The sequence below is a fragment of the Canis aureus genome, chromosome 22 (genome assembly GCF_053574225.1).
Source record: "Canis aureus isolate CA01 chromosome 22, VMU_Caureus_v.1.0, whole genome shotgun sequence".
Classification (NCBI taxonomy): domain Eukaryota; kingdom Metazoa; phylum Chordata; class Mammalia; order Carnivora; family Canidae; genus Canis; species Canis aureus.
The window spans coordinates 17,530,350-17,557,650 of NC_135632.1; the positions used below are offsets into that span (position 1 = coordinate 17,530,350).

General features: G+C 42.5%; 1 pseudogene across 1 annotated transcript; it reads right to left on the reverse strand.

Annotated features, from left to right (window-relative positions):
- Positions 1-19,743: 19,743 nt before the first annotated feature.
- LOC144294320 (small ubiquitin-related modifier 2 pseudogene) lies at positions 19,744-25,184 on the reverse strand (annotated as a pseudogene). Its single transcript, XR_013361733.1, has 3 exons — positions 24,967-25,184; positions 22,738-22,888; positions 19,744-22,160 (listed from the first exon to the last, which is right to left on the reverse strand). The product of XR_013361733.1 is annotated as a small ubiquitin-related modifier 2 pseudogene (transcript).
- Positions 25,185-27,301: the final 2,117 nt, after the last annotated feature.

The window sequence follows — 27,301 nt, forward strand, 5'->3', positions numbered from 1 at the left end:
GTGTATGTATATACCACATTTTGTTTATCCACTCATCCATCACTGGACATTTGGATCGCTTCCAAATTTTAGCTATTGTAAATAATGCTGCTATAAACACAAATGTGAAAATATCTCTTTGAAACCCTACTTTCAATTTTTGGGGGCATAACCCTGGAAGTAGGATTGCTGAGTCGATCATATGGTAACTGCCATACTGTTTTCTACAGCACCTGTAACATTTTACATTCTCACCAACAACACACAAAGCTTCCAGTTTCTCCACTTCCTCATCAACACTGGTTATTTTCTGTATTTATGGTTGCATGAGGTTTGCTTGGGGCAGAACAAAGCACAATTGTCCAGGATCAACAAACATAGACTCCTCAATTTTGAAGTTCCTGATTTTTTTTTAAGATTTTATATATTTACTCACGAGACACACACAGAGGCAGAGACCTAGGCAGAGGGAGAAGCAGGCTCCATTCAGGGAGCCTGATGTGGGACTCGATCCCCAAGCCGGGGATCACGCCCTGAGCCAAAGGCAGAGGCTCAACCACTGAGCCACACAGGCGTCCAGAAGTTCCTCATTTTTGAGGGAAGTATCCAACCACCCCACTTGTGGTTAATTTTTCATTGGCCAACCTAAGATACCAAATCCAGAATGGGGAGTTTCATGATGTGTGAGAATAAGGTGGGATGGTATTTCCCCATAGCTTCTGGAGATCAGACCCCTGAGACATTTGAAAATAGAACTCTGGAGAAAAGTGGGGCAGGAAGGGACTCCTGAGAAGCTGAAGACCACAGCTATTTCCTCAGGGTGACCACAGACTTAGCAGATCCTTTGAACAAATTTCCTTCTTCCCTTATTTCCTTATTCCTCTGCCCTAGTTAGAGAATATAGATCTGCTGTGCCCATCTAGAAGAGGATCCTAAGCAGAAAATATATTCAGCCTTTAGAAAATGATTATTTTTATTTTTTGGAAAGAATGCTGCACTAGATATCTGCAGCTCAGAGCCCTGGGTTTCACTTCTGGTACTTTGATTCAGAGGCTTTGTGATGTTAAACAAACTTCCTTCAGGAATTTCCTTTAGCATACAACTAACTCATCTCTGGCACAATGGTTGTTAAGGTTCTCTGAACACCTGTTCTGGTTCAACTGTATTGTGTGTGTGTGTGTGTGTGTGTGTGTGTGTGTGTTTAATCATCTTTACAGAGCAGTGAAAAATCCACCTCTATGAGAAGGCTTTGCATTACATTGTGGTTCTTTGCACCACATTCCCACTCAGGGAAGTATGTAGAAATGAAATGACTCTTGCAATGGTCGTGAGAGTAGTGTATGGGAAGAAAAGTGTACACGGCACCAGACTTTCTTTTTTAAAAGTTAACTCAACATAAGGGGGCACCTGACTGGCTCAGTTGGTAGAATGTGCAACTCTTTTGGGCAGCCCGGGTGGCTCAGTGGTTTAGCGCCGCCTTCAACCCCGGGCGTGATCCTGGAGACCCGGGGTTGAGTTCCATGTCCGGCTCCCTGCATGGAGCCTGCTTCTCCCTCTGCCTGTGTCTCTGCCTCTCTCTCTCTTTCTCTGATGAATAAATAAATAAAATCTTTAAAAAAAAAAAAAAGGATATGCAACTCTCAATCTTGGAGTTGTGAGTTCAAGTCCCATGTTAGGCATAGAGATTAAAAAAATTAGGACATTATAATATTTCCTATTCAATGGTAGTTTTTATTTTTTATAGTAGTTTTTATTTTTTCTTAAGGTTTTTTAAATATATCACAGGCACCTGGGTGGCTCAGTTAAATGTCTGCCGTTGGCTCAGGTCATGATCCCGGGGTCCTGGGATGGAGCCCCACATCAGGCTTCATGCTCAGCAGCAATCCTGCTTCTCCTTCTCCCTCAGCCTGCCACTCTGCCTACTTGTGCTCTCCCTCTTGCTCACTCTCTATCAAATAAACAAATAAATCTTTAAAAAAAAAAGACTTTTTGAATATATCATTTTTTAAAAGTTTTTTTTGTTTGTTTGTTTAAATAATCTCTACATGCAACGCAGGGCTAGAACTCACAAACTGGAGATCAAGAATTGCATGCTCTTCTGACTGAGCCAGCCAGGTGCCCCCTATTCAATAGTAGTGTTTAAACACAAATTCAAAATTATACAGTGGGTTCTTATAAATGATTTTCTCAAGGCACACATGGCTGGCTCAGTCCATGGAGCATGCCACTCTTTACCTCAGCATTGTGATTTCGAGCCCCATGTTGAGTAAAGAAATTGCTTTTTTTAAAAATAACATCTAATAAATAAATAAATGAATCACTTAAGTTTTCCTAAGAGAGCAAAATGTGAAAGATCCGCCCATCTATTTTCACCTACAATAATTTATTGCCCATTGTTGTAGGCCAGGTACCCCAGAACATAGATTCTGAGACAAATTCATGTGTTGGTGGTTTATTGAGAAGTATGCTTAGAAACAATATCTGGAAGGGATGAGAGAAGCGATAATAGGCAATGTCTTGGGGAGCTCTGAAGCTAGAAGGGTCCTTCTAGCTTCCCTTGGGGAAGGGACTTCCCAAATTAGGGGAAAGGGGACATATGTTTTTACTGCATAATAACCCCTCATCCAATGCAACTTGTCCCCAGGGAGGAGCTTAAATTTGGCAAAGCAGCTACAGGCAGCTGAGGGTAATGCCTCTAAAGGCACTGTGCATAAGTTGTCAGCAGGCAACATCCCTAGCAACTGTCTAAAGTACCTTGTCCTTTAAAAAAAAAGCATGTGGATAACACCTCCACCATATCCAGTACAACCCTATACTCCTATTCCCTTTTCCAGAAACAAAAACCATGTCATGTGTGTATATCGCTCTGGATCTATATTTTTAAACTCTTATACATATTATACATATATATTTTCATGCTCAGATATATATATTTTTTACTGCAATGATTCACAAGATATGCATTGTTCTATTGCTTTGTTCACGTATGTTGAAGATCTTTCTTTTTTTTTTTAAATATTTATTTATTTATGATAGTCACAGAGAGAGAAAGAGAGAGAGGCAGAGACACAGGCAGAGGGAGAAGCAGGCTCCATGCACCAGGAGCCTGACGTGGGACTCGATCCCGGGTCTCCAGGATCGCGCCCTGGGCCAAAGGCAGGCGCCAAACCGCTGCGCCACCCAGGGATCCCTCCCCCCCCCCTTTTTTTTTAAGAGATTTTATTTATTTATTCATGAGAGACACAGAGTGAGAGAGGCAGAGACACAGGCAGAGGGAGAAGCAGGCTCCATGCAGGGAGCCTGACATGGGACTTGATCCTGGATCTCCAGGATCACGCCCTGGACTGAAAGTGGCGCTAAAAATTTAAAAGCTTCTATGCAACTAACACACACATAAAAGCAATTATAAGACAAGTGAGAAATTAGAAAGACATATTTTAAGTGCATATAACCAGAGTGCCTGGGTGCCTCAGTTGGTTAAGAGTTGGACCTTTTTTTTCCTAAGATTGATTGATTGATTGATTGATTGATTGATTGATTTATGACAGAGAAAGAGAGAGAAGCAGAGACACAGGCAGAGGGAGAAGCAGGCTCCATGCAGGGAACCCAATGTGGGACTCCATCCTGGGACTCCAGGATCACGCCCTGAGCTGAAAGCAGATGCTCAACCACAGAGCCACCCAGGTGTCCCAAGAGTTGGACTCTTAATTCCAGCTCAGGTCATGATCTCAGGGTCCTGAGATCCAGCCCAGTCTGCTAGGAACTGAGTGTGGAGCCTAAAATTCTCTCCTTCCATTCTCCTCTGCCACTACCCTAGTCCTTGCCCTCACAGGCATGCACTCACTCTCTCTCTAAAAAGAAGGGGAAAGGGCAGCCTGGGTGGCTCAGTGGTTTAGCACCGCCTTCAGCCCAGGGCGTGACCCTGGAGACCGGGGATGGAGTCCCAGGTCCGGCTCCCTGCGAGGAGCCTGCTTCTCCCTCTGCCTGTGTCTCGGCCTCTCTTTCTCTCTGTGTCTCTCATGAATAAATAAATAAAATCTTAAAACAATAAAAAAATAAATAAAAATAGGGAAAAAGCACATGTATTCATTCAAATCAATAATACACAGGATATATAATCAATAGAGATGAGACAGCGACAAATCATAAAATTATTAAAGATGTAACTTATAGAAGAGTTATGGGGCGCCTGGGTGGCTCAGTCAGTTAAGCATCTGCAATATAAAATTATAAAGTTATAAAATTCGGCTTATGTCATGATCTCCAAGTCCTGGGATTGAGCCCCACGTGGGGGGCTCCCTCTCGGTGGGAGTCTGCTTCTCCCTCTCCCTCTGCCCCTTCCCCTGCTTGTGCTCTCTCTCTCTCTCTCTCAAATAAATCAACAAAATCTTTTTTAAAAAAGTTATAAACATCCAATACAGAAATAGAAAGTTACCCATCCAAAAAAAAAAAAAAAAAGAAAGTTACCCATCCTTACTAGTAATCACAAAAATGTGAATTAAAACAACATAAAATAAAAAAAATAAAAATAAAAAAAATAAATAAATAAAATAAAACAACATAAAATAAAGATGGGGAAAGAGAATTTCAAGAATTTAAACATCAGGGACACCTGGGTGGCTCAGTGGTTTAGCGCCGCTTTCAGCCCAGGGCATGATCTTGGAGTCCCGAGATCGAGTCCTACATCAGGCTCCCTGCATGGAGCCTGCTTCTCCCTCTGTCTGTGTCTCTGCCTCTCTCTCTGTGTCTTTCATGAATAAATAAAGAAAATCTTAAAAAAAAAAAAGAACATCTTATGCGTGCATATTACTTTATTAAAAAAGCCAATTATGAAAAAAATAAAAATAAAAATAAAAAAGCCAATTACGGTACATTCATGCTATAAAATACTAAACTGTAATTTATTTTTTTAAGATTTATTTATTGGTGGGGGCAGAGGAAGAGGGAAAGAGAGCTCTCAAGCAGACTCCCCACTGAATGCCAAGCATGCCCCTCAATCTCATAAGCCTGAGATCAGGACCTGAGCCAAAATCAAGAGTCAGCTGCTTAACCAGCTGAGCCTCTCCCACATCCCTAAACAGCAATTTGAAACAATGAGAACTGACACGGAAAAGTCTCCTCAATACATGTACAGTATTGGTGTAGTTTTGGAGTGTTGCTGGGATTTGGAGTCAACAGCCAAGGGAGAATTCTTAAGACATCTTTGGTGCAAAAAGGTGGTTTTATTAAAGCACGGGGACAGGACCCAAGGGCAGAGAGAGATGCACTGGGGTGATGAAGTGTGGCCTATTGTACACTTCCAAGCTGGAAGGGGGTTGGGGATAGCACAAGCCTGTATTTTGGAAACAAGATTTTCAGGACCTTGAGGGGGCTAGCTATTGTTGGGAAAGGTCATTTATTACTGTTTAGTAAAAACTCAGTCATGAGGCCCTTCAGATGTATATCGGTGGGTCATATGCTTGGAGGATGATTGCCAACATATATCTTGAGGGGTAGAGATAAAGGGAGTTTCCAAAGGAATTTTTATATGTTAAAGTAGACTTACAGGATCCTGGGGGTCAGACGGCTAAGATAGTCTCTTGCCCTCAGCTTCATTCCTAGAGGAATGTCACTCTGCCTGTTTAAGGACCCATTAGTGGGCTACAGGGAGTGAGGAAATTTAATTTTTCCTTTTGCCTTTTTTTTTCCCCACATCAGTCTTAAGAAAAAAAACCCCAAAACCCTGGTCATATGTTTAAATATACATATCCTCATTTAAACATATGTATGCATGGATGTATACACATACAATAAACTTTTATCAGTGACTGTAAATTTGGGAGGGCACGGGAATTGATCCTCGGGTAAAGTGGCACTTCCACTTCTTTTATCTATCATTCAGAGTGATTTGGAAATATTACAATGAGTCTACATTATTTTTGTGATTTAAAAAATAATTTCAAGGGACACCTGGGTGGCTCAGTGTTTGAGTGACTGCCTTCTGCTCAGGGCGTGATCCAGGGTGGGAATGGAGTCCCATGTTGGACTCCCTGCAGGGAGCCTGCTTCTCCCTCTGCCTGTGCCTCTGCCTGTGTGTGTGTGTCTCTCATGAATAAATAAATAAAATATTTTTTAAAAAATTCAAAAAGGAAAAGGTAATACTGACTGTAGGATAGTACAAAAAGATATAAAAAACCAGCTGTAATGCCAACATTTAAAAAAAATTTCTTGGGCAGCCCCAGTGGCTCAGCGGTTTAGCACCTGCCTTCAGCCCAGAGCCTGATCTTGGAGACCCGGGATAGAGTCCCATGTCAGGCTCCCGGCATGGAGCCTGCTTCTCCCTGTGCCTGTGTCTCTGCCTCTCTCTCTCTCTCTCTCTCTGTGTATCTCTCATTAATAAATAAATTTTAAAAATCTTTAAAAAAAGAAAAATTTCTTGGGACTCCTGGGTGGCTCAGCGGTTGAGTGTCTGCCTTTGGCTCAGGGCATGATCCCGGGGTGCGGGAATCGAATCCCATTTTGGGATCCTTGCATGGAGCCTGCTTCTTCCTCTGCCTATGTCTCTGCCTCTCTCTCTCTCTCTCTCTCTGAATAAATAAATAAAATCTTTTAAGAATAAATAAATAAAAATTTCTGTTTAAATTTTTAAAAGCAAACTCTACCCATAACGTGGGGCTTAGACTCATCAATCCAAGATCAAGAGTCCTAGGCTCTACCTACTGGGCCAGCCAGGCGCCCCTGTAACCTTTCATTAAGAGAAAATTTCTTTTTAAGATTTTATTTTCAAGTATCTGTATACCCAATGTGGGACTGGAACTTGCAACCCCAAGATCTTCACCCACAGAGCCAGCCAGTTGCCCCCAACTGTCAACATTTTAATGTAAATCTTTTCAGCTCCTTTTCTCTGTGTAACTGATTTTTAAACCTAGTTGAGATACAGACTGAACAGTATTAAAATTCCATTTCTCTTTCTTTCTTTCTTCACTTTACCTTCCCCTAGAAGTTATCTAGTGTGGAATTCTCCCTCTCGCATTAAAGTTACTATTTTCATTCAGGTTCTGCTTCTGGGTGAAAGTCAAAGCCACTTGCTCAGGAAGGACCCTCCCCTGCTGATCACTAAGCCAGAAACTAGGGATCCTAGCCCCAAGGCACAGGAATGGCTTTAGATGACTTCGGGTCACGTGGTAAGCTAAAAGTACACCAACGTGCTGGGCTGAGGGCTGGGAGACCGGACTGGGAGGCTGAGAAGCCCCTGAGTATGACTGACTAGAAGGTTGGCAAGAACCAACCAAACACAATTAAAGGCAAGGAAGTATAGCCAAGGTGAGGTTCCGCACTACTGGAACCAGGACTCCACGCAGACTGAACTTTGCTCCCTTCATCCAGGTTGCAGGAGTTTCTGCTAATGCACTTTCTGCAGTGGGGAAACCTTCCACTTGAGCCTAGTTCAATGGGAAGAGTGCTTACTCAGACATCAAGAGTGAATCCACACTTGTGGCTCACTAAAGACCCTGGAACAACGCTCCTTTAGACTTAAACAATGACCAGCAGGAGCAGGCCAAGCATGGGCGTGGGTGTCAGTCAGAAAACTGTTCAGAGCATCCTTCTGGCCCCAGCTGCACCTGCGCAGAACTCGGTGAGCAGAAGCAACGTGGTGCGTGACCAAGTCCTGGCCTTACCGAGGCGATGGGAGGGGAGCCACCAGTTGCATTAGCATCTGAATATAATCTACTTGTAATCCTGCACAATATGGGATAAGAATCTATGGTTAAGTTTATAATCAGAGGAAATAAACATTTAGTATCAAAGAGTCAAGAAGGAGGCAGAAGAACTGATTAAAGAACAGAGAAGGAAGGTCATCAAAATTGTGAAGTATTTTAAAATCTCTTTCCAGTAACCATTTTGCGGTATATACATCTCAAATAATTATGTTGTACACTTGATTTTTCTTATGTTTATACTTTAAACAAATACCATATTATTTATCAATCATATCCCAATAAAACTGGGAAAAATTTTAAATGCAGTCCCTTTCTATAAAGTAAAATAGTCCTCTCCCCTTCCAATCTATATCCTAAAAGATTTTAGCAGTTTCTTTAGTATATATGCTTGCTGATTTGTAAACGAACACTATTGCAGTAAGGTTGTCTTTGGCATGGCCAAGGTCTTCAGGATTCAGTCTGTACATACCACCTTTTTATTTCTCTTCTACCACACATGAGTAGCTTCATAAATGTTTGTGGTCAACAGCAAAGCTGTTGAGTTTCTGTTGTCAGTTCTGATCATTCTTCCCCAAGGAGTGGGTAAAAGGCACAAATAATCCAAAATAATCAACCCCATGAATGTATGCATATAATTTTTTTTTTTTTTTTTTTTTTAGTAAGCTTTATGCCCAACATGGAGCTCAAGAGTGGCTTGCTAGCCAGGTGCCTCTCCATAAATATATCTGATTTTGAAGTATATTGTCATAATTTTATGACAAATTAGCCTTTATTTTTTAAAAGATTTTATTCATTTATTTGAGAGGGAGAGAGAGCCTGCACAAGTGCATGAGCAGGGGAAGTGGCAGAGGGCGAGGGAGAAGCAGACTCCCCACTAAGCAGGGAACCCAACATGGGGCTCAATCCCAGGACCCCAAGATTATGACCGGAGCTAAAGGCAGCCGCTTAGCTGACTGAACCATCCAGGTGCCCCTAAATTAGCCTTTATTAGTAGTCCCCCAGCATGAATTAATTAGTTAATCTGGTAATCTGCCTTTTCACTAAAAAAGTTTGTAAGTGGTCCTAGAAGATCCTTTCAGTAGAAACTTCCTCGCATGCCATGGTGCACGTGACATAAAGTCTACCAAACAAATGCCCTCTTTTAGGGCTTCAACATTTGATCAAACTGAAATGAGGGGTATGGCCTTTGATCTCAGTGGGCTAAGAAACGGGGTAGAACTTTAAAGACCAAAGAGAACTTATTATCCATATGGTAGATTCAAAAAGAGATACTGTGATTCATTTAACATACATTTACTGAGCATGCATGGTGTCCCAGGCACTATACAAGATGTTTGCATATATTTATTTCATTGAACAGATGAGAATAAATCCAAAAACTGTCAAGCAATTTGCTCAAGGTCACACAATCAGACGAAAAGAGCTAGGTTTTGAGGAGCCTGCTTGGCTCAGTTGGAAGAGCTTGCAACTCTTGATCTCAGGATTGTGAGTTCAAGCCCATGTGGAGTGTAGAAATCATTTTAAAAATAAATAAATAAGCAAACTTTTAAAAATAAATAAATAAAAGGGCTGGGTTTCAAGCACCTTTGTCCTGACTCCAATTCTAGTGCTTTATTACTATTCCACGGTTGATCCCTAGGCTTGCCCACATCCAGTTTTAGGAGTGAATAGAAAGAAAAAAAAAATTCTTTTTAAAGAGATGAGGTTGACTTAAAAAGTAGAACAAACCTTATTTCAAAAAAGTGAATATTGGGATCCCTGGGTGGTGCAGCGGTTTAGCGCCTGCCTTTGGCCCAGGGCGCGATTCTGGAAATCCGGGATCGAATCCCACGTCGGGCTCCCGGTGCATGGAGCCTGCTTCTCCCTCTGCCTGTGTCTCTGCCTCTCTCTCTCTCTCTGTGTGACTATCATAAATAAATAAAATTAAAAAAAAAATAAAAGATTCAAAAAAGTAAATACTAAAACTCATTTATAGTCCCTGAGAACACATCACCAGTAAGGGCAGAGCCTGGAAGGGAAGATTTCTTAGGAGAGCATGGGTGAGGACAGACATAAACTAACACACACATAACAGAGTCCCCCTCGATCAGAGGGGATGAAGTTCAAATAGCCAATAGAAAGCTGATGGTTGGGATCCCTGGGTGGCACAGCGGTTTAGCGCCTGCCTTTGGCCGAGGGCGTGATCTTGGAGACCGGGGATCGAATCCCACATCAGGCTCCCGGTGCATGGAGCCTGCTTCTCCCTCTGCCTGTGTCTCTGCCTCTCCCTCTCTCTCTGTGTGACTATAATAAATGAATAATAAAAAAAAAATTAAAAAAAAAAGAAAGCTGATGGTTGAGGTGTTTAGAATAAAGTAAACGTCTGACTCTTGGCTACAGGTGAAAGAAACCCAACTCAACTCACTTAGACAACCACAGAAAGAGCCTCAAGGGCAAGTGCAGCTAACACTGGCTCTCTCTCTTCCTCTTCTTTCTCATGTCTGTACATCTCTCTGCATGTCAGCTCCACTCTCCTTCAGACAAGTTCCTACAAGTGAATTCAAGAATAGCTGCTGGCAGTTTCTAGACCACATCTCCCAACTACCCCACCCAAGAACTTCATTCCCCCTAATGCCAATTCAAACATCCTGGTGCAGAGTTGGAGGCTTAGAGATGGGGGTGGGAGAGGCAACCATTGGCTTTAATTATCCAGAAGAAATGGGAAGATTTGAGCCTGCAATTAAACAATTCAGTGTCCTCCGCGTGGAAGTGTAATTTTCAGTGGCCTCTGTTCTTTCTCGTGATAATTACATCGGTTCCACAAATCAGGAAAGATATGGATAAAACAGGAGGTTACTGAGCTCAACTGTATCTTTCATCTTAACAGCATCTTTCATATTAATAGCATCATTATTTTCATTTATGGGTGTGTTCTATTGATTAGCTTTTATGCCTATTAGTTCTTTTTTTTTTTTTTTTAAGATTTTGTTTATTTTTTCATAAGAGACAGAAAGAGGCAGAAGCAGAGGTAGAAGCTGGGACTCTATCCCAGGATCCTGGGATCACCATCTGAGCTGAAGGCAGATGCTTAACCAACTGAGCTACTCACCTATGCGTATTAGTTCTTGATGGATGATGACACATGGAAATTTGAGTATGTTGATAACTACCATAGATATTTTGGAAGATGTTTTTATTTTTCAGAACTCATCTTCTATTTCTGTTGTGTGGTTCATTAACAAAAATAATTCCAAAGACTTAAATATAACATTTCAGAATTGATTAAGCATTGTGTATCCCACTAGATAGATTCAACGTTTGCTTGCAAAAGAATTCACTAGAGCCCTAGATGTGCATTGTTTTCTTTACTTAGCACAGAAAAAAAAAAAAGAGGGGGAGCCCCAACTGGGGTGGAAGGCCTGGATTGACTCCTTGCCTTATCACATACTCTGTGACCTTGGGTAGGTCCTTTGTCATTTAAGTTTCCGTGTCATTCTCCCTGAAATGGACAATAGTTCCTACTTTACAGGGGTATTAGGAGGAGTAGAGATAACAGATGTCTAGCACAGGGTATGGGAGGTTTAATAAATAGTGCTTATTGATTTTGGCCAAAGCCACATGCTACAGATGCCCCAAAATCCTTATCCCAGTTTGGGAGGACTCAGCCATGCTCCACTACACATTTGCCTGCTCAGGTTACACAGAAAGCAATCTCTAGTTTATAGGGATCTTTCCTCTCTGAGCCCAAATTGCCCTACACAGCTCATGGTCCACTTGATCTTCCTATTACTCTGCCATGGAATATATCTTACATGGTTAACTCAGACCATGAACTCCCACATTGTTCACATGTTTCACCATCGGTTGCCAAACTGACCTCATTTCCTACCAAGCTAACTTCATTTCCGTTTTTGATAGGGTTACTAAACTGGATGGGTTCCGAGAATACTGCTGACACAGTATATCTGGATTCTGCAAAGGGGATGATAAGGTCCCGTGGTCTCTCTGTGGCCAGAAGGGCCAAAAAAAGTAATAGGGTAGATAGCAGAAGTCATAACTGCTATGAAGCCCATTCACTCATTTACAATGCAAATACTTACTGAGGGCCTATGTGGGGCACTGAATAAGGCTCTATGGGCAGAAGAGAACAAAGCAGACAAGACTTTTGGAACTTAAAAAAAAAAAAAAAGACTTTTGGAACTTACATTCTAATGATGGGGAAAGAGACAATGAACATACAAATCATCTGGAAATTTCTAAAGCTAAGTGTCACTGAGAAAATAGCATGACTTGGGGGAGAAGAGGGCTGCTCCTTTAGGTATAGTATTCTAGTGATCAAAAGACTGAGGAGCAGGGGTGCCTGGCTAGCTCAGTCCGTGGGACATGCAACTTCTGATGTCAGGATTGTGAGTTCAAGCCCCACCTTAAGCATAGACTTTACTTAAAAAAAAAAAAGAAAGAAAGAAAAAAGATGAAGAATAAGGAGCCAGCTGTGTGAACTTTTGAAGCTATATCACTAGGCAGAGGAAACAGCAAATGCAAAGCCCCTTGTAGAAAATGTGTTTGGTATATTTAAGGTTTTTTAAGGTTTGGGAAAGAAGAGCAGGTCCTAGAAGCTCAAATGAAATGAGAAAGGCACAGATGGACAAGGAGGGGACCCTCTTGTTAACAGCCTCCCAGATGATGTTCCCCAGAGGAGTTTTGCATGGCTGCACCTCTAGATCCCCTCAGCCCTCCAATCAGCAAAAGCAGGACCCTGGGCAACCTGATACCCTCCCTACCATCATCACTTTGGACTGCAAAAGTTCCATCTACTTGTCTGTGTTCTGTGCACAAATTATAATTTCCTTTGTGTTCCTTGAAGTAGAAATTTGGGAAATGCTAATGTAGGTTTTTGTGAATCATGGTAAACACTTTACATTTTAACTCCTGTATAATTTCAAGGAACAAAATTAGAGCCATTGCCTAAAAACTGCATAGAAAGACATGTGCTTCAAAAAAGAAAAAAAAAGAAAGAAAGACGTGCTTCAAAACAAGGAGGAATTTTAAAAATTAGCAGAACCATCCAATGATAGAATGAGTTGCCTCAAAAAATAGTCTGGTAGAAGGAAGAAAATATACATATTAGGTAGGAATACTAAATATCATAAAGATGTCAATTCACAATAAATAAATCTATACATTTAACATAACCAGGATTAAAACATCAAGTTTTTGGGAGGGTCTAGGTGGCTCAGTCAGTTGGCCATCCAACTTTTGATATTGGCTCAGATCCTGATCTCAGGGTCCTGGGATCTAGCCCTGCACTGGCTTGTCCCTCTCCCTCCTTCTCTCCCTTTTGCTCTCTTGCTTGCTTCCAATCTCTGTCTCAAATAAATAAATACAATCTTTTTTAAAAATCAAGTTTTTTAAACTAGACAATTTTATTTATTTATTTACTTATTTATTATTATTTTTTTTTTAATAAAGATTTTATTTATTTATTCATGATAGTCACACAGAGAGAGAGAGAGGCAGAGACATAGGCAGAGGGAGAAGCAGGCTCCATGCAGGGAGCCCGATGTGGGATTCGATCCCGGGTCTCCAGGATCGCGCCCTGGGCCAAAGGCAGGCGCCAAACCGCTGCGCCACCCAGGGATCCCTACTTATTTATTTTTAATAGGAATGTTTATACCAGCATCTTTAAAAGATTTTTATTTATTTATTCATGAGAGACACATAGAAGGAGGCAGAGACACAGGAGAGGGAGAAGCAGGCTCCCAAACCTCCAAACCAGCCAAACCGCTGCGCCACCCAGGGATCCCCTAGACAACTTTTTTTTAAAGATTTCATTTATTTATTCATGAGAGTCAGAAAGAGACAGAGATATAGGCAAAGGGGGAAGTAGACTCCCTGCGGGGAGCCGGATGCCGGACTCAATCCCAGGACCCTAGGATTATGACCTGAGCCAAAGGCAGGCCACCCAGGCACCCCTCTCCTTTTTTAAAGATTTTATTTATTCTAACTAGATAATTTTTAAGACTTAGGAAATACCAAAAAATAATTCTAAAAAAAAAAAAAAGAGAGAGAGAGAGAGACACTACCTCTTCTAAATATCAAACATATTAAACATAGAACAATTAAAACAGTACAGGGTGGCTCAGTCAGTTAAGCATCTGCCTTCAGCTCAGGTCATGATCTCAAGGTCCTGGAATGGAGCCCCGCACCAAGTTCCCTGCTCAGTGGGGAGCCTACTTCTACCTCTCCCTCTGCCCCTCCCCTGTACTCCTGCAGGCTTTCTCTCTATTCCCCTCTCTCTCAAATAAATAAAATCTTTTTTTTTTTTTTTTTTAATTTTATTTATTTATTTATGATAGTTACAGAGAGAGAGAGAGGCAGAGACATAGGCAGAGGGAGAAGCAGGCTCCATGCACCAGGAGCCCGATGTGGGATTCGATCCCGGCTCTCCAGGATCACGCCCTGGGCCAAAGGCAGGCGCCAAACCGCTGCGCCACCCAGGGATCCCTCAAATAAATAAAATCTTAAAAAAAAAAAAAAAAAGAATAATTAAAACAATACAGAATAGGGATGTGACTAGTCAGAACATGAAACAAAATTAAACAATCAAAAACATATATATGCAAAATTATACCTACAATTTTTACAAATTTAGTTTATTATAAAGATAGTAGTCTGGGAGTGCCTGGGTGGCTCCGTTGGGTAAGTGTCCAACTCTTGATTTCAGCTCAGGTCCTGATCTCAGCTCAGGTCCTGATCTCAGGGTTGTGAGATTGAGCCTCATATCTGGCTCCCCATTAAGTGCGGAGTCTGCTTAGGATTTTCTCTCTCCTCTCCCTCTGTCCCTCCTCCCACCCACTCTCCCTCTCTCTCTCTTTTTCAAACATATAAATCTATAAAAAAATAAAAATATATATAGTATTCTGAGGGTGAGACTCTGGCTGGTTCATTCCATAGTGCGCAGGACTCTTGAATCTCAGAGTGGTGAGTTCAAGTCCCACATTGGGTGTGGAGCCTATTTGAAAAACAAGAGTATTCTAAATCAATTGGGGAAAGATGGATATTCAAGGGTTTGCCTGTGTGGCTCAGAGGCTGAGTGTCCGCCTTCGGCTCAGGGTGTGATCCTGGGGTCCTGGGATGGAGTCCCACATCAAGCTCCCCACAGGGAGCCTGCTTCTCCCTCTGCCTATGTCTTTGTCTCTCTGTGTCTCTCATGAATAAGTAAATAAAATCTTTTTAAAAAGATGGATATTCAATAAAAGGTTTGGGAAAAATGAAGAGCAACCTGGAAAACAATAAAATTGGATCACCATCTTGTACTTTTTCTTTTTCATCTTGTACTTTATGGCAAAATAAATTCTAGATAGAGGAAAGGCTGAAATGTGAAAAGAGAAAGAACAAAGGTACCAGAAGAAAACACAGAATTTCGATATATATAGGATCTTGCTGTGGACAAGCCTTCCTCGAAATGGTAAAACAGCACTCAAAAAAATAAATAAGAAGCTTTAGAAGAAAATACTAATAAACCCCATCTTTTTTACCCCAGCTGTATTAAACTATGATTGAAAATCAAAATTGTGGGCTGCCTAGGTGGCTTAGTCGGTTAAGCATCTGCCTTCAGCTCAGGTCATGATCCCAGGGTCCTCCTCACTGTTCTTTTTTTTTTTTTTTTAATTTTTATTTATTTATAATAGTCACACACAGAGAGAGGCAGAGACATAGGCAGAGGGAGAAGCAGGCTCCATGCAGGGAGCCCAACGTGGGATTCGATCCCGGGTCTCCAGGATCCTGCCCTGGGCCAAAGGCAGGCGCTTAACCGCTGCACCACCCAGGAATCCCCTCCTCACTGTTCTTATATCTGTTACTACGTGTTCCACTGTTATAGATTCCATATAGGGTGAGATCATATAGTATTTGTCTTTTTGTATTAAATTAAACTAATTAAAAATGTATACACTATAGAGGTGGCTGGATGGCTCATTTAGGTGTCCAACTCTTGATCTCAGCCAGGTCTTGATCTTAGGGTCGTGAGTTCAAGCTTTGTGTTGGGCTCCATGCCCACCATATATATAATATGTATATTTTAATAATATAATAATAAAAATAATATGATATAAACACATTTAAAATCTAGATTTGGAGAAGAAAATCAACAAAAAGTAAAAATATATATGTAAGGGATATAAATAGGCCACACATAGAAAATATGTGTAGAAAAATAAATACAAATGGCCCTCATATATATGAAAGGATACTCAACTTCATTCATAATAAAAGAAGTGCAATGGGGATCCCTGGGTGGCTCAGCGGTTTAACACCTGCCTTCGGTCCAGGGCGTGATCCTGGAGACCCAGCATCCAGTCCCAGTCAGGCTCCCTGAGTGCAGCCTGCTTCTCCCTCTGCCTGTGTCTCTGCATCTCTCTCTCTCTCTCTCTCTCTGTGTGTCTCTCACGAATAAATAAATAAAATCTTGAAAAGGTTTTTAAAAAATCTTTAAAAAATAAAAATAAATAAATAAAAGTAATTAATATCCAGGACACCAGGGTGGCTCAGTGGGTTAAGCATCCAACTCTTTTTTTTTTTTTTTTTTTAGCATCCAACTCTTGATTTCACCTGACGTCATGACCTCGAGGTGCTGGGATGAAGCCCCACATCAGGCTCTGCACTCAGGGCAGTCTGCTTGTCCTTCTAGCTCTGCTCCCCACGCTCTTGAGGGCGCACTGCTTGAGGGCACATACTTGCGCATGTGCACTCTCTCTTTCTCCCTAAAATAAATAAATAAAATATTTTTAAAAGAAACAAAGAGGGACGCCTGGGTGGCTCCGTGGTTGAGCATTTGCCTTCATCTCAGGGCATGATCCTGGAGTCCCCAGATCGAGTCCCACATCGGTCTCCCTGCATAAAGCCTGCTTCTCCCTCTCTCTGTGTCTCTCATAAATAAATAAATAAATAAATAAAATATTTAAAAATAAAAATAGGGATCCCTGGGTGGCGCAGCGGTTTGGCGCCTGCCTTTGGCCCAGGGCGCGATCCTGGAGACCCGGGATGGAGTCCCACGTCGGGCTCCCGGTGCATGGAGCCTGCTTCTCCCTCTGCCTGTGTCTCTGCCTCTCTCTCTCTGTGACTATCATAAATAAAAAAAATTAAAAAAAATAAAAATTAAAAAAATAAAAATAAATAAGATAAAAAGTCGTTAATATCCTGGTAACTGCATGTGGGAAAAATACTCTCATAATTGAAGAAAGGAATGCAAATTGATACCACGTTTACTGAGGGCAACTGGCAATGTCTATCAAAATCACAAACACAGGGATCCCTGGGTGGCGCAGCGGTTTAGCGCCTGCCTTTGGCCCAGGGCGAGATCCTGGAGACCCGGGATCGAGTCGCACGTCGGGCTCCCGGTGCATTGAGCCTGCTTCTCCCTCTGCCTATGTCTCTGCCCCCCCCCCTCTGTGACTACCATAAATAAATTAAAAAAAAAAAAAATCACAAACACAGGACACCTGGGTGGCTCAGTGGTTAAGTGTTTGACTTTGGCTCAGATTGTGATCCCAGAGTCCCCATCTGGGATAGAGTCCCACTTCCGGCTCCCTACAGGGAGCCTGCTTTTCCCTCTGCCCATGTCTCTGCCTCTCTCTCTCTATCTCTGTCTCTCATGCATGAATAAATAAAATAAAATATTAAAAAAAAAGTCACAAACACATCTGCCCTTTGATCCAGAAGTTCTGCCATTAGATATTTATCTTACAAATTTGCCTACTTACATGAAAAAAAGATATGTAATCGAAATGAAAAAAAAAAAATGATTCATTGCAGCCTCATTTATTTTTTATTTTTTTAATTTTTTTGGCAGCCTTGTTTATAATAACAAGGTTGGAAACACCAAAATATTCATAAATAGATTTAATAAATTAGGATATATCTGTACAATGAAATGCTATGCACCAATTCAAAGGAACTAAACACCTCTAAGTAATGATATGGTATAATGTCTAAGATATGTTATTACAGGGAAAATATTGTATATTGTATACTAACACTAATGTTAAAAAAAAGAATATTAAGGAACACTTGGTTGGCTTAGTTGGTAGAGTTTTGACTCTTGATCTTAGGTTGTGAGTTCAAGCCCCACATTGGGTGTAAAGCTTACTTTAAAAAGGAAAAAATTAAAAAAAAATTGACGTATGTGCATCTCTGGAAGGCTACACTTAACAGTGGTTGCCTCTGGAGAGGAGAAATGAGGTGCTGGGATGGGGATAGAAGAAGAGAGACTTTCTCTTCTTCTTCTTTTTTTTTTTCAAGGTTTTATTTATTGGCAGGCTGGGTGGCTCAGGGGTTTAGCACTGCCTTTGGCTCAGGTCATGATCCTGGGGTCCCAGGATCAAGTCCCATATCCAGCTCCCTGCATGGAGCCTGCTTCTCCCCTCTGCCTGTGTCTCTGCCTCTCTCTGTCTCTCATGAATAAATAAATAAAATCTTTAAAAAATAATAAATAAATAAATAAATAAATAAATAAATAAATAAATAAATATAAAAGAATTAATAGTAAGTTCTTCCCCAGAGAAGTGTTGGTACAGAGCTGAAAAGATTATTTTCATTGTACTTTGCAGGGAGAGTTCCATGTTGGTAGGGAATTTCAGACCAGATACCAGCCTTTAGTAAAAAAAAAAATTTCTTAGTTCTGTGATCTTTGACTCTGTGCAGACTTGCTGTATTGCTCCAATTGGATTATAAACTCCTTAAGGACAGGGAGTCTGAATTTTGCTCTTTAAAAAAATGCCCATCATCCTTTAAAAGCACAAAGGTATATATACTTGCCAAAAAAAAGAATGCAGGGACATCTGTTTCTTCACAGCTGACATAGTACAGAATCAGTGCCCAGAGCTGTAGGTCACATATTGTTGTTCTAACCTTCCATATCACAAAGAGAAATGTAATACCATTTTCCTGGTAAAGAAGGTTCAGTCAGCACATTTTGGTTTTGCAGTGGTAAAACATTAGTTTATTTGTTCAAAGTTAATGGACCAAGAAGAGTTGATCAGTACATTGCCAGGATGTCAATTTACACAACACCAACAACTGCAGATCTGGTGACTAGGACCTTTCCCTGGGCACCCACTTAGGTTCTCTAATTAGTTATCATTGATCCCTCGAGCATGAATCTTGACCTTGATAAATGTGTACTGAATGAATGAATGCAATAACATATAAATACATGCCCAAATGAGTAGACAAATTATTGGATAAACAGATGCCTAAATACATGAATTAATTAATTAATGAAACATTTTCTCATGGGGCAGACAGACATACTATATGTGTCAGGGACACTGATCTTGCCCTTACTAAACGACTTAGAAAGTAGAAACAGAGGTGCCTGGGTGGCCCAATCACTTAAGCATCCAACTCTTGATTTCGGCTCAGGTTGTGATCTCAGGGTTATGGGATAAAAGCCCCTGTTGGGATCCGCACTCAGCACAGAGTCTGCTTGTCCCTCTCCCTCTGCTCCTCCACCTGCTTACTCATTCTCTCTCTCTCTTAAATAAGAAAATTCTTTTAAAAAAAAAAAAAAGTAGAAATAGACACAAAGAGGGGTACCTGGGTGTTTGAGTCCATTAAGTGTCTGTCTTCAGCTCAGGTCATAATCCCAGAGTCCTGGGGTCGAGCTCAGCAGGGAGTCTGCTTCTCCCTCCCCTTCTGCCCCTCCCCCCTGCACACTTACACACACTCTCTCTCAAACAAATAGATAAATATATATATATATATATTTTAAATTTATGATAGTCACAGAGAGAGAGAGAGGCAGAGACATAAGCAGAGGGAGAAGCAGGCTCCATGCACCGGGAGCCTGATGTGGGATTCGATCCCGGGTCTCCAGGATCGCGCCCTGGGCCAAAGGCAGGTGCCAAACCGCTGCGCCACCCAGGGATCCCAAATATTTTTTTTTTTTAAAGAAATAGGGGCAGCCCCGGTGGCTCAGCGGTTTAGCGCCGCCTTTAGCCTAGGGCTTGATCCTGGAGACCCAGGATCGAGTCCCACATCGGGCTCCCTGCGTGGAGCCTGCTTCTCCCTCTGCCTGTCTCTCTCTCTCTCTGTCTGTCTGTCTCTCATGAATAAATAAATAAAATCTTTAAAAAATAAATAAATAAAAATTAAAAAAGAAATAGACACAAAGAGCCCAAGACTCGGGTTCTTCTTGCCAAAAGTGGCCCCACCTCCTGGTCAGTGCCCAAGAGTGCACCCAACCAAGCAGAGCACAGAGCACAGGGTCAGAACCACACATACCCAGATGGACCCCTGCCAAGGAACCTTTTATTCGTCTTCAGGGCCAAGATACAGCTGCTATTCAAAGAAATAGCTACCTAAGTCCCCTGATTAAAAAATTGGTTTCCCCTGTTATTTGACCTTTATGATTCCAGATATTTTATGCCTGATTTTTTTTTCACACCAGGAAACATGTATATGTCAAAGTGTGATCCTGACCATGTTTGTGTGTGCGTATGTGTGTGCCACTTAATATGTCTCCCCCCATGTACATATACCCTAGAGCAACAGAAAATAGCAATTACAGCTCAAAAGCTAGAAGGTGCAAAAGATTGAAGTGGTCAAGATATAAGACTACAAGGATGCTTGGGTGGCTCAGAGCTAAAATAGCAAACCTACCCTCCACCCACTTCTTTCGGGTTCTAATCTCCCTTCCCTGCTTTTTCTCCACAGTACATGTTATATATTCATGTTTGTCTGAATTTCTCCTGAAAAAATTCTAACAGGCATCCTTAGTCCTTGTGAATAATTCTTTACACATAGTAGGTACTCAATAAATATCTGTTTAATAACTTTTTAAAAGAATTTATTTATTTATTTATTTATGAGAGACACACGGAGAGAGGCAGAGACATAGGCAGAGGGAGAAGCAGGCTCCCTGTGGGGACCCCAATGGGGGACTGGATCCCAGGACCCCGAGATCACTACCTGAGCCAAAGGCAGATGCTCAACCACTGAGCCACCCAGGTGTTCCAATAACTTTTTTTAAAGAACAAGAAGTTTATACAAGACACTTGAAGGAAGAACTACCTAGGTTTCATTTCTTTTTTTTTTTTTAAGATTTTTTTTTTTACCTTATTTATTTGAGAGAGAGAAATAGAGCAAGAGAGAGCATGAGCAGAGGGAGAGGCAGAGGGAGAAACAGGTTCCCTGCTGAGCAGGGAGCCCAATGGAGGATCCTGGGATCCTGACCTGAGCTGAAGGCAGACGCTTAACCGACTGAGCCACCTGCCCCTAGTTTTCATTTCTTTTCGAGTAATTTATTCCTACTTAAAGACAGAATGCCCTACATGTAACAGTTACATACAAAAATGTTATAAAATCGTCCTTGGTTTTACATTGATAAATGAAAAACGTTAAAATTCTCCATTTGAACAAGGTATACAAGGCTTTTTATGCTGTCCTTTTTTGTTAAACAGTGAAAGGAAAATAACTTACTGGCATATAAATGAGTATGCCATTAATGGAGTAAGGGGGTATTTTCATAGAACCAGTATTTTTTTTTTTAAGATTTTATTTATTTATTCTTGAGAGACAGAGAGAGAGGCAGGCTCCACCCAGGGAGCCCGATGTGGGACTCGTTCCCAGGACTCCAGGATCACACCCTGGGCCAAAGGCAAGTGCTAAACCACTGAGCCACCTGGGCTGTCCCATAGAACCAGTATTTTCCTCTATCCCATCTCCATTTGATGTCCATCGAAACACACTACTGGCCATTTAGTTTAAAAAAATGTAATGTGCTATGTACAAACACAATTACTTTATGTACAACAAAGGAATAGGGAAGAGGAAAATGATAGAATAGAGAAAACTATACCATATTAATCCGGATGGTTCCGGTGGAACCAAGTTTTGCTTTTCTCATTGAGAATGTCTTCTTAGTCTGGAAGAACAAAGTTCTGGAGTAAAGTAGCAGGTCCCCTTTTGCTTTTTTTTAAAGATTTTATTTTTAAGGGATCGCTACACCAACACAGGTTTGGGGCTTGAACTCACACCCCTGAGATCAACAGTTGAATGTTCTACCAACTGAGCCATATGCCCCTCACTTTCCCTTTGTAATACACAGCCTTCTGTCTGCAGCTGGAAAACACCTAGTATGTCTTCATCTTCCATTTCCAAATGTGCAGGTGTGTCTGTTCTATTGATTGGCTGCCCATCAAAACAGAATCTGATCTGCCTCATTGACAAACCTTGCTGTTTACAGTGGGCTTTCACAAGTTTACTAGGAGATGTATACCTCTTAATCTTACACTGCCTGCTGGACCATCCTGCCCACCACCTTTAAATTAATAGATCCTTGTTCTCAGTCTTGATTCCTTATTTGGGCCTTTCATCAGCCATGGAGAGTGCCGGAGTCTCCTCAGGGGCCGCTTCACAAGAGGCACTGATCCATACAAAAGAAGCACAAGGTAGCACCAGGAGTGGCAGACAGAGGAGGTGGCCAAGGTGAAGGAGGGAGAGCTAAATGACATATTTAACAGTGAAAATTAGAACAAACCACAAAAAAAAAAAAAAAAGTAATAACGATTAGGCACATTTTGGCATAGTCATTTGATTGACTATTGTGTAGTCATTACAAATGTAATTATGATGATTATATCAACTTGGAAAATAAATATCCTGTTAAGGGGGAAAGCAAAATGCAAAATGCAGGTGTGGTGCCTTGTTGCAATCATGGCCCCAAGGAACCACACTGGTTGTATCTGGATTTCATGAAGTCCTCACTCACAAAGATTCTGGATTTGGCCATGTGACTCGCTTTGGACAATGGGACATTAACAAATGATGAGTCAGACTGCAGCTTGAAAATCAGTTGCACTGGGGTCGGGCCTGGTTAGTACTTGGATGGGGTCTTAATCTTTCTCTTTTGGTGCTTTTGGAACCCTACCACCCATGTAACATGCTGGAAATATATACCCAAGCCCATAGCCAGCTCCCAACATATGAATGAGGTCATATTATATCATCCAGCCCCAGCTGAACCACCGGAAGACTACACTGGCATAAATGACCCTAGTTAACAATAATAGAAGGATACCTGGATTGCTCAGCGGTTAAACTCAGCTTTCAGCTCAGGGCCTGATGCTAGAGTTCAAGGATCCAGTCCCAAATCGGGTTCCCTGAGAGGAGGCTGCTTCTCCCTCTGCATGTCTCTGCCTCTCTCTCTGTCTCTCATGAATAAATAAAATCTTAAAAAAAAAAGAAGAAGAGAAAGAAATGCTCAGTTGATTCCCATCCAACTTGATGACTCACAGAATTGCAAGCAAGTAAAAGGGTTGTAGTGTTAAGCACTAAGTTTTGAGTAGTTTGATATAATTCCTACTTTGTTAAAAAAAAAAAAAAGTGTGGGCATGTAGAAGGAAAGTAGCAAAGCTGTTTACACAGAAAAGACCTCACAGCAATCCTGTGACAAAAGAAACTCAGGTGAAGAAATCTGTTCACTCTGTATAACTTGACCTGACTCCACCTACCAGCAGAGATCAACATATATCCTAGAGAAAAAGTTATTTATTTATTTTTTATGTATTACTATTTTTAAATATTTTATTTATTTATCCACGAGAGACAGAGAGAGAGGCAGAGACACAGACATAGGGTCCTCCCTCGCAGGGAGCCCCATGCAGGACTCAATCCTCAGGACCAGGATCATGCCCTGAGCGGAAGGTAGACACTCAACCACTGAGCCACCCACGCAACCCGAGAAAAAGTTATTTAAACAGTAACAACAAAAATAAACGCACAAATGAGTAGAGAGGTTCTGTTTAGAGGGATGAAAAAAATTTGGAAATCATGGTGCTGGTTGTATAACATTGTGGTTTTAATTAACATCACAGAATTTGTATATCTTAAAATGGTTAAGGGGCGCCTGGCTGGCTCAGTCGGTGAAACATGCAACTCTTGGTCTCAGGATTGTGAGTTCGAAACCCAACACTACAGTAGGTGTAGAGACTGCTTAAAAATAAAATCTTTAGGGGCAGCCCCGATGGCTCAACGGTTTAGCGCCGCCTAGGGCTCAGGGCGTGATCCTGGAGACCCGGGACCGAGTCTCATGTCTGGCTCCCTGCATGGAGCCTGCTTCTCCCTCTGCCTGTGTCTCTGCCTCTCTCTCTCTCTCCTCTCTGTGTATTCTCATGAATAAATAAATAAAATCTTAAAAAAAATCTTTAGAGAAGAAAATAGAATGGCTAATTTCATGATGTATATATGTTACCGCAAAACAAACACAAAACCATCTAATCAAAGTCACCTATTAAGAACCTCCTACCCTGCATGGGACTCTAACATGCTGCTTCAGGGGCTGCTCAGGCACCATGAACTAACAGTCCATACAGCGGGTCAGTATGTGCCCAGGGCATTTTCTGTTTCCATACAGACTTAGGATGAGTGATGCAGTGGGGTCCTGCCATCCTTTCAACTACCATGAACGTCAGGATGGGGTGGTGGGCTTTACTTCCTCAAAGAAACCAGCCCACTGTTGCCGGGTCCCCGCACAGCTCCTAGCTCTCTCCCATGAGGCATCAAGGTGCAGGATGCATTTACAGCCACACCCATAACCAAGAATTCTCGTTTCAAAACGCCCTGCCCTTCCCTGCCTCCTGTAGCAAGATGTGACATTCACCACCGTAATCTGGCATTGCCCCTTCGCCTTCCACTCTAAGCCAACCCTGGTTTTATTTTATTTTTTTTTTTAAGATTTATTTATTTATTTATGATAGACAGAGAGAGAGAGAGGCAGAGACACAGGCAGAGGGAGAAGCAGGCTTCATGCAGGGAGCCCCAACGTGGGACTCGATCCGGGGACTCCATGATCGCTCCCTGGGCCAAAGGCAGGCGCCAAACTGCTGAGCCACCCAGGGATCCCCCAACCCTGGTTTTAAACAACTCTATGAAATCAAGCGAAGGGTGGCAAAGCTGGCAGGAACTTCTGGGGAGAGGAAGGGAAGGCAATTTAAAACCGCATTTCATGCTCAGTCTCCATGCAAATGAGCCCTTCTGGCAGGTTCAGGGCTTCCTTGGTGTCCCGTATGGGACTGGGATCCCTCTTTAGCATGGTCACTAGCCCTCTCACAGGAAGGTGTTTGCTGAGTGCCTTCCTACAGGCTCTCTCTTTAATCCTAAACTTGGACCTGCTGGGACTGACTCATCCCTCCCTTGCGGCACCGATACTCAGTATCAGGGCACAGCAGCTGCTGCAAAATCCCCGCCTGGCCCGGAGCTCACTCTCCTCCTCCCTTGAATCTACTGTAGCCCAGTCCTCGCTGCCTACCTCAGGTTTTTCCAGTGCCTGGCCAATCCAGCACTGAGGTTTTATTTTTTTGCTCCCCTGCACCAGCAAGTATGTGTTACTCATTCCTCGTAGGCTGGTCTTCAGCTCTTCTTTCTGAGAGGTACTTTCCCTCTGCTCCGGGGTCCTGGTAATTACCCCTTCTAACTCAATTACACGACCTTATTTTTTTCCCACTTCCTCTTTCCTTCCATTGTTATGCAGAGGGAGGGGAGGCTGCTGAGCGTGCCAGGAGAACTGGATTAGGTAGCCGAGTATCTCAGCAGCTCTCTTCCTGGTTCGGCCTCGGCGCTGGAGGTCTCACTTCTAAAGCCCCACACCCGCTCCCCGCTGGCTCCCCGCCTGCAAAACCCCCGAATGCAAGAGAAATCAATTAAGGGTGCCTTAGCCGGGGTGACAAAAGGGGAAGCTCTGGGAGAATGCGAAGGTGATAGTACCGTAGGAGAGGAAAAAGTTTCCCTCAACCCTCCCAGGGTCCCTGGCTTGGTCAGAAACTGAAACTGACAAAGTCAGATGAACAGGAGAAAAGCATATACGGTTTTCAAAAATGTTTACATATACGTGAGAGCCTTCCAAGAGAATGAGGACCTCAAGAAGTGACCAGAGCAGGAAGGTTTTATACCTTTTAGGGAAATAAAAGTTTGTGAACAATTGACAAGACAAGGGGGTTTGGGCTAGGGGTAGTAAACGGTGAAGAAGTAACTAGGAAGATAATGGTTAGCTTAACACGGCTTGTTTACACAGCCTTCTCCGGCCTAAATCCTCTGTCCCTGCTAACAAGAATGTCCTGCTTCCTCCTGGTACAGGGAGGGTGCCTTTCACAGGGGAGTTTTATGACCTGTTTCAGGGAAGAAAGTGGGGGAGGTCAGAGTGACCCTCCTGCTTCTTGGCTTTTACAAATTCCTTCAGCTAGGGGCATCTGGTTGGTCTCTGCATTAGAGCCAGTGGCTCTTGATCTCCTGGTTGTAGGTTTGAGCCCCACATTGGGAGTAGAGATTACTTAAAAATAAGATCTTTAAAAAAAAAATTCTTTCAGCTTAAGATAAATATTGAATAAGTGAGGGTGCCCTGTTTCAGGGTAGCATGCCCTGGCCCCCATCAGCATCTTGTTACCATTTACTCAGGTGAACAGATGATTCTGACATTACAAAATAAACTCAAGAGATTATAGACAGGAAGAAAACAGCAGTGTTGGTATGAAAAGTGATTTTGTTCAGAGAAATAAATGCTGAACAAACTTAATAAAATCGCCATCCTGGAACTGTTTTCTCAATGATTACTCTCATTCTTTGGGGGGGACAGGCACCTCTTTGAAAACCTGATAAATTATGTAGAATCTTATCCTCAGGAAAATGCACATAAACATAGAAACTAAATCTTAGGGGTTCACTGCCTCCTTGAATCCCGGAGGCACACGAATGCCTGGCTAAGTGATGTAAGGAATCCGGAGCAGCGATCAGGCCTTTCCTTCTTTGTAAATCCCTTCTAGAGTTCAGAGTAGTTGGGAGAAAGCATTCATTTGTTCATTCATTCAACAAGTAACTCTTTGAGAAACTTCCAAGTGTCAGGCCCCACGCTGGGCCACATTGTGAGGCAGAAAGAGGTGAATCGGACACAGTGCCTGCTCCCGGGACGCTCACGTCTGGCGGGGGAGACCCACAGAGAACAGACAATGAGTGTACAGTGATGGAGGAGGCACGGTGGGAGCCCCGAGGGGAGGGGCCCAACTCTTTCCCACAGTCTCCCCTGCCCACAGCAGTCAGTTCCTATACCTCTGACTACAAAGCAAAGTGGTTTTAAAAGCCCAAGTATACCCCGAGGGGCTAGCAGAGCAGCCGGGATCAGAGCTCTCACTTCAACCCTCATCCCCCCCAACGCCGGCCCCATCCAGCTTTCACACCTCCACTAGGATGCAGCTGGCTTCCCTCAGCTCTTCCCGTAGGTTCCCTGGGCGCTGCTGTACCCTCCCCCACCCACCCCATCCCAACAGCACATACCTTCCCCATTAGGGGCTGCTCCCAATCACCAGGCCAGCTTTTAAATAAGTAACCAGTCCCCCCACCCCCCACCCCACTGCACCTCCTCCTGTCTTTGCCTAAACCGTATTCATTTTGCTAGTTGAACTGCCTGGAAACAAGGAGTAACAAAAATAGCTAATTTAAGGAAGTTACAGATTTGCAAGAAACCTGGGGAGTCCTGGTATGAGCTGGTTTTTATTCACAGGCCCTAAGGCTGGGCTGCACTGGGCTAGGCTGGACTTCTGCTTGGCAGTGCTTCCTCTCACCTCTTCTGTGACTTCTCCCTTCCTTGGGGGCCT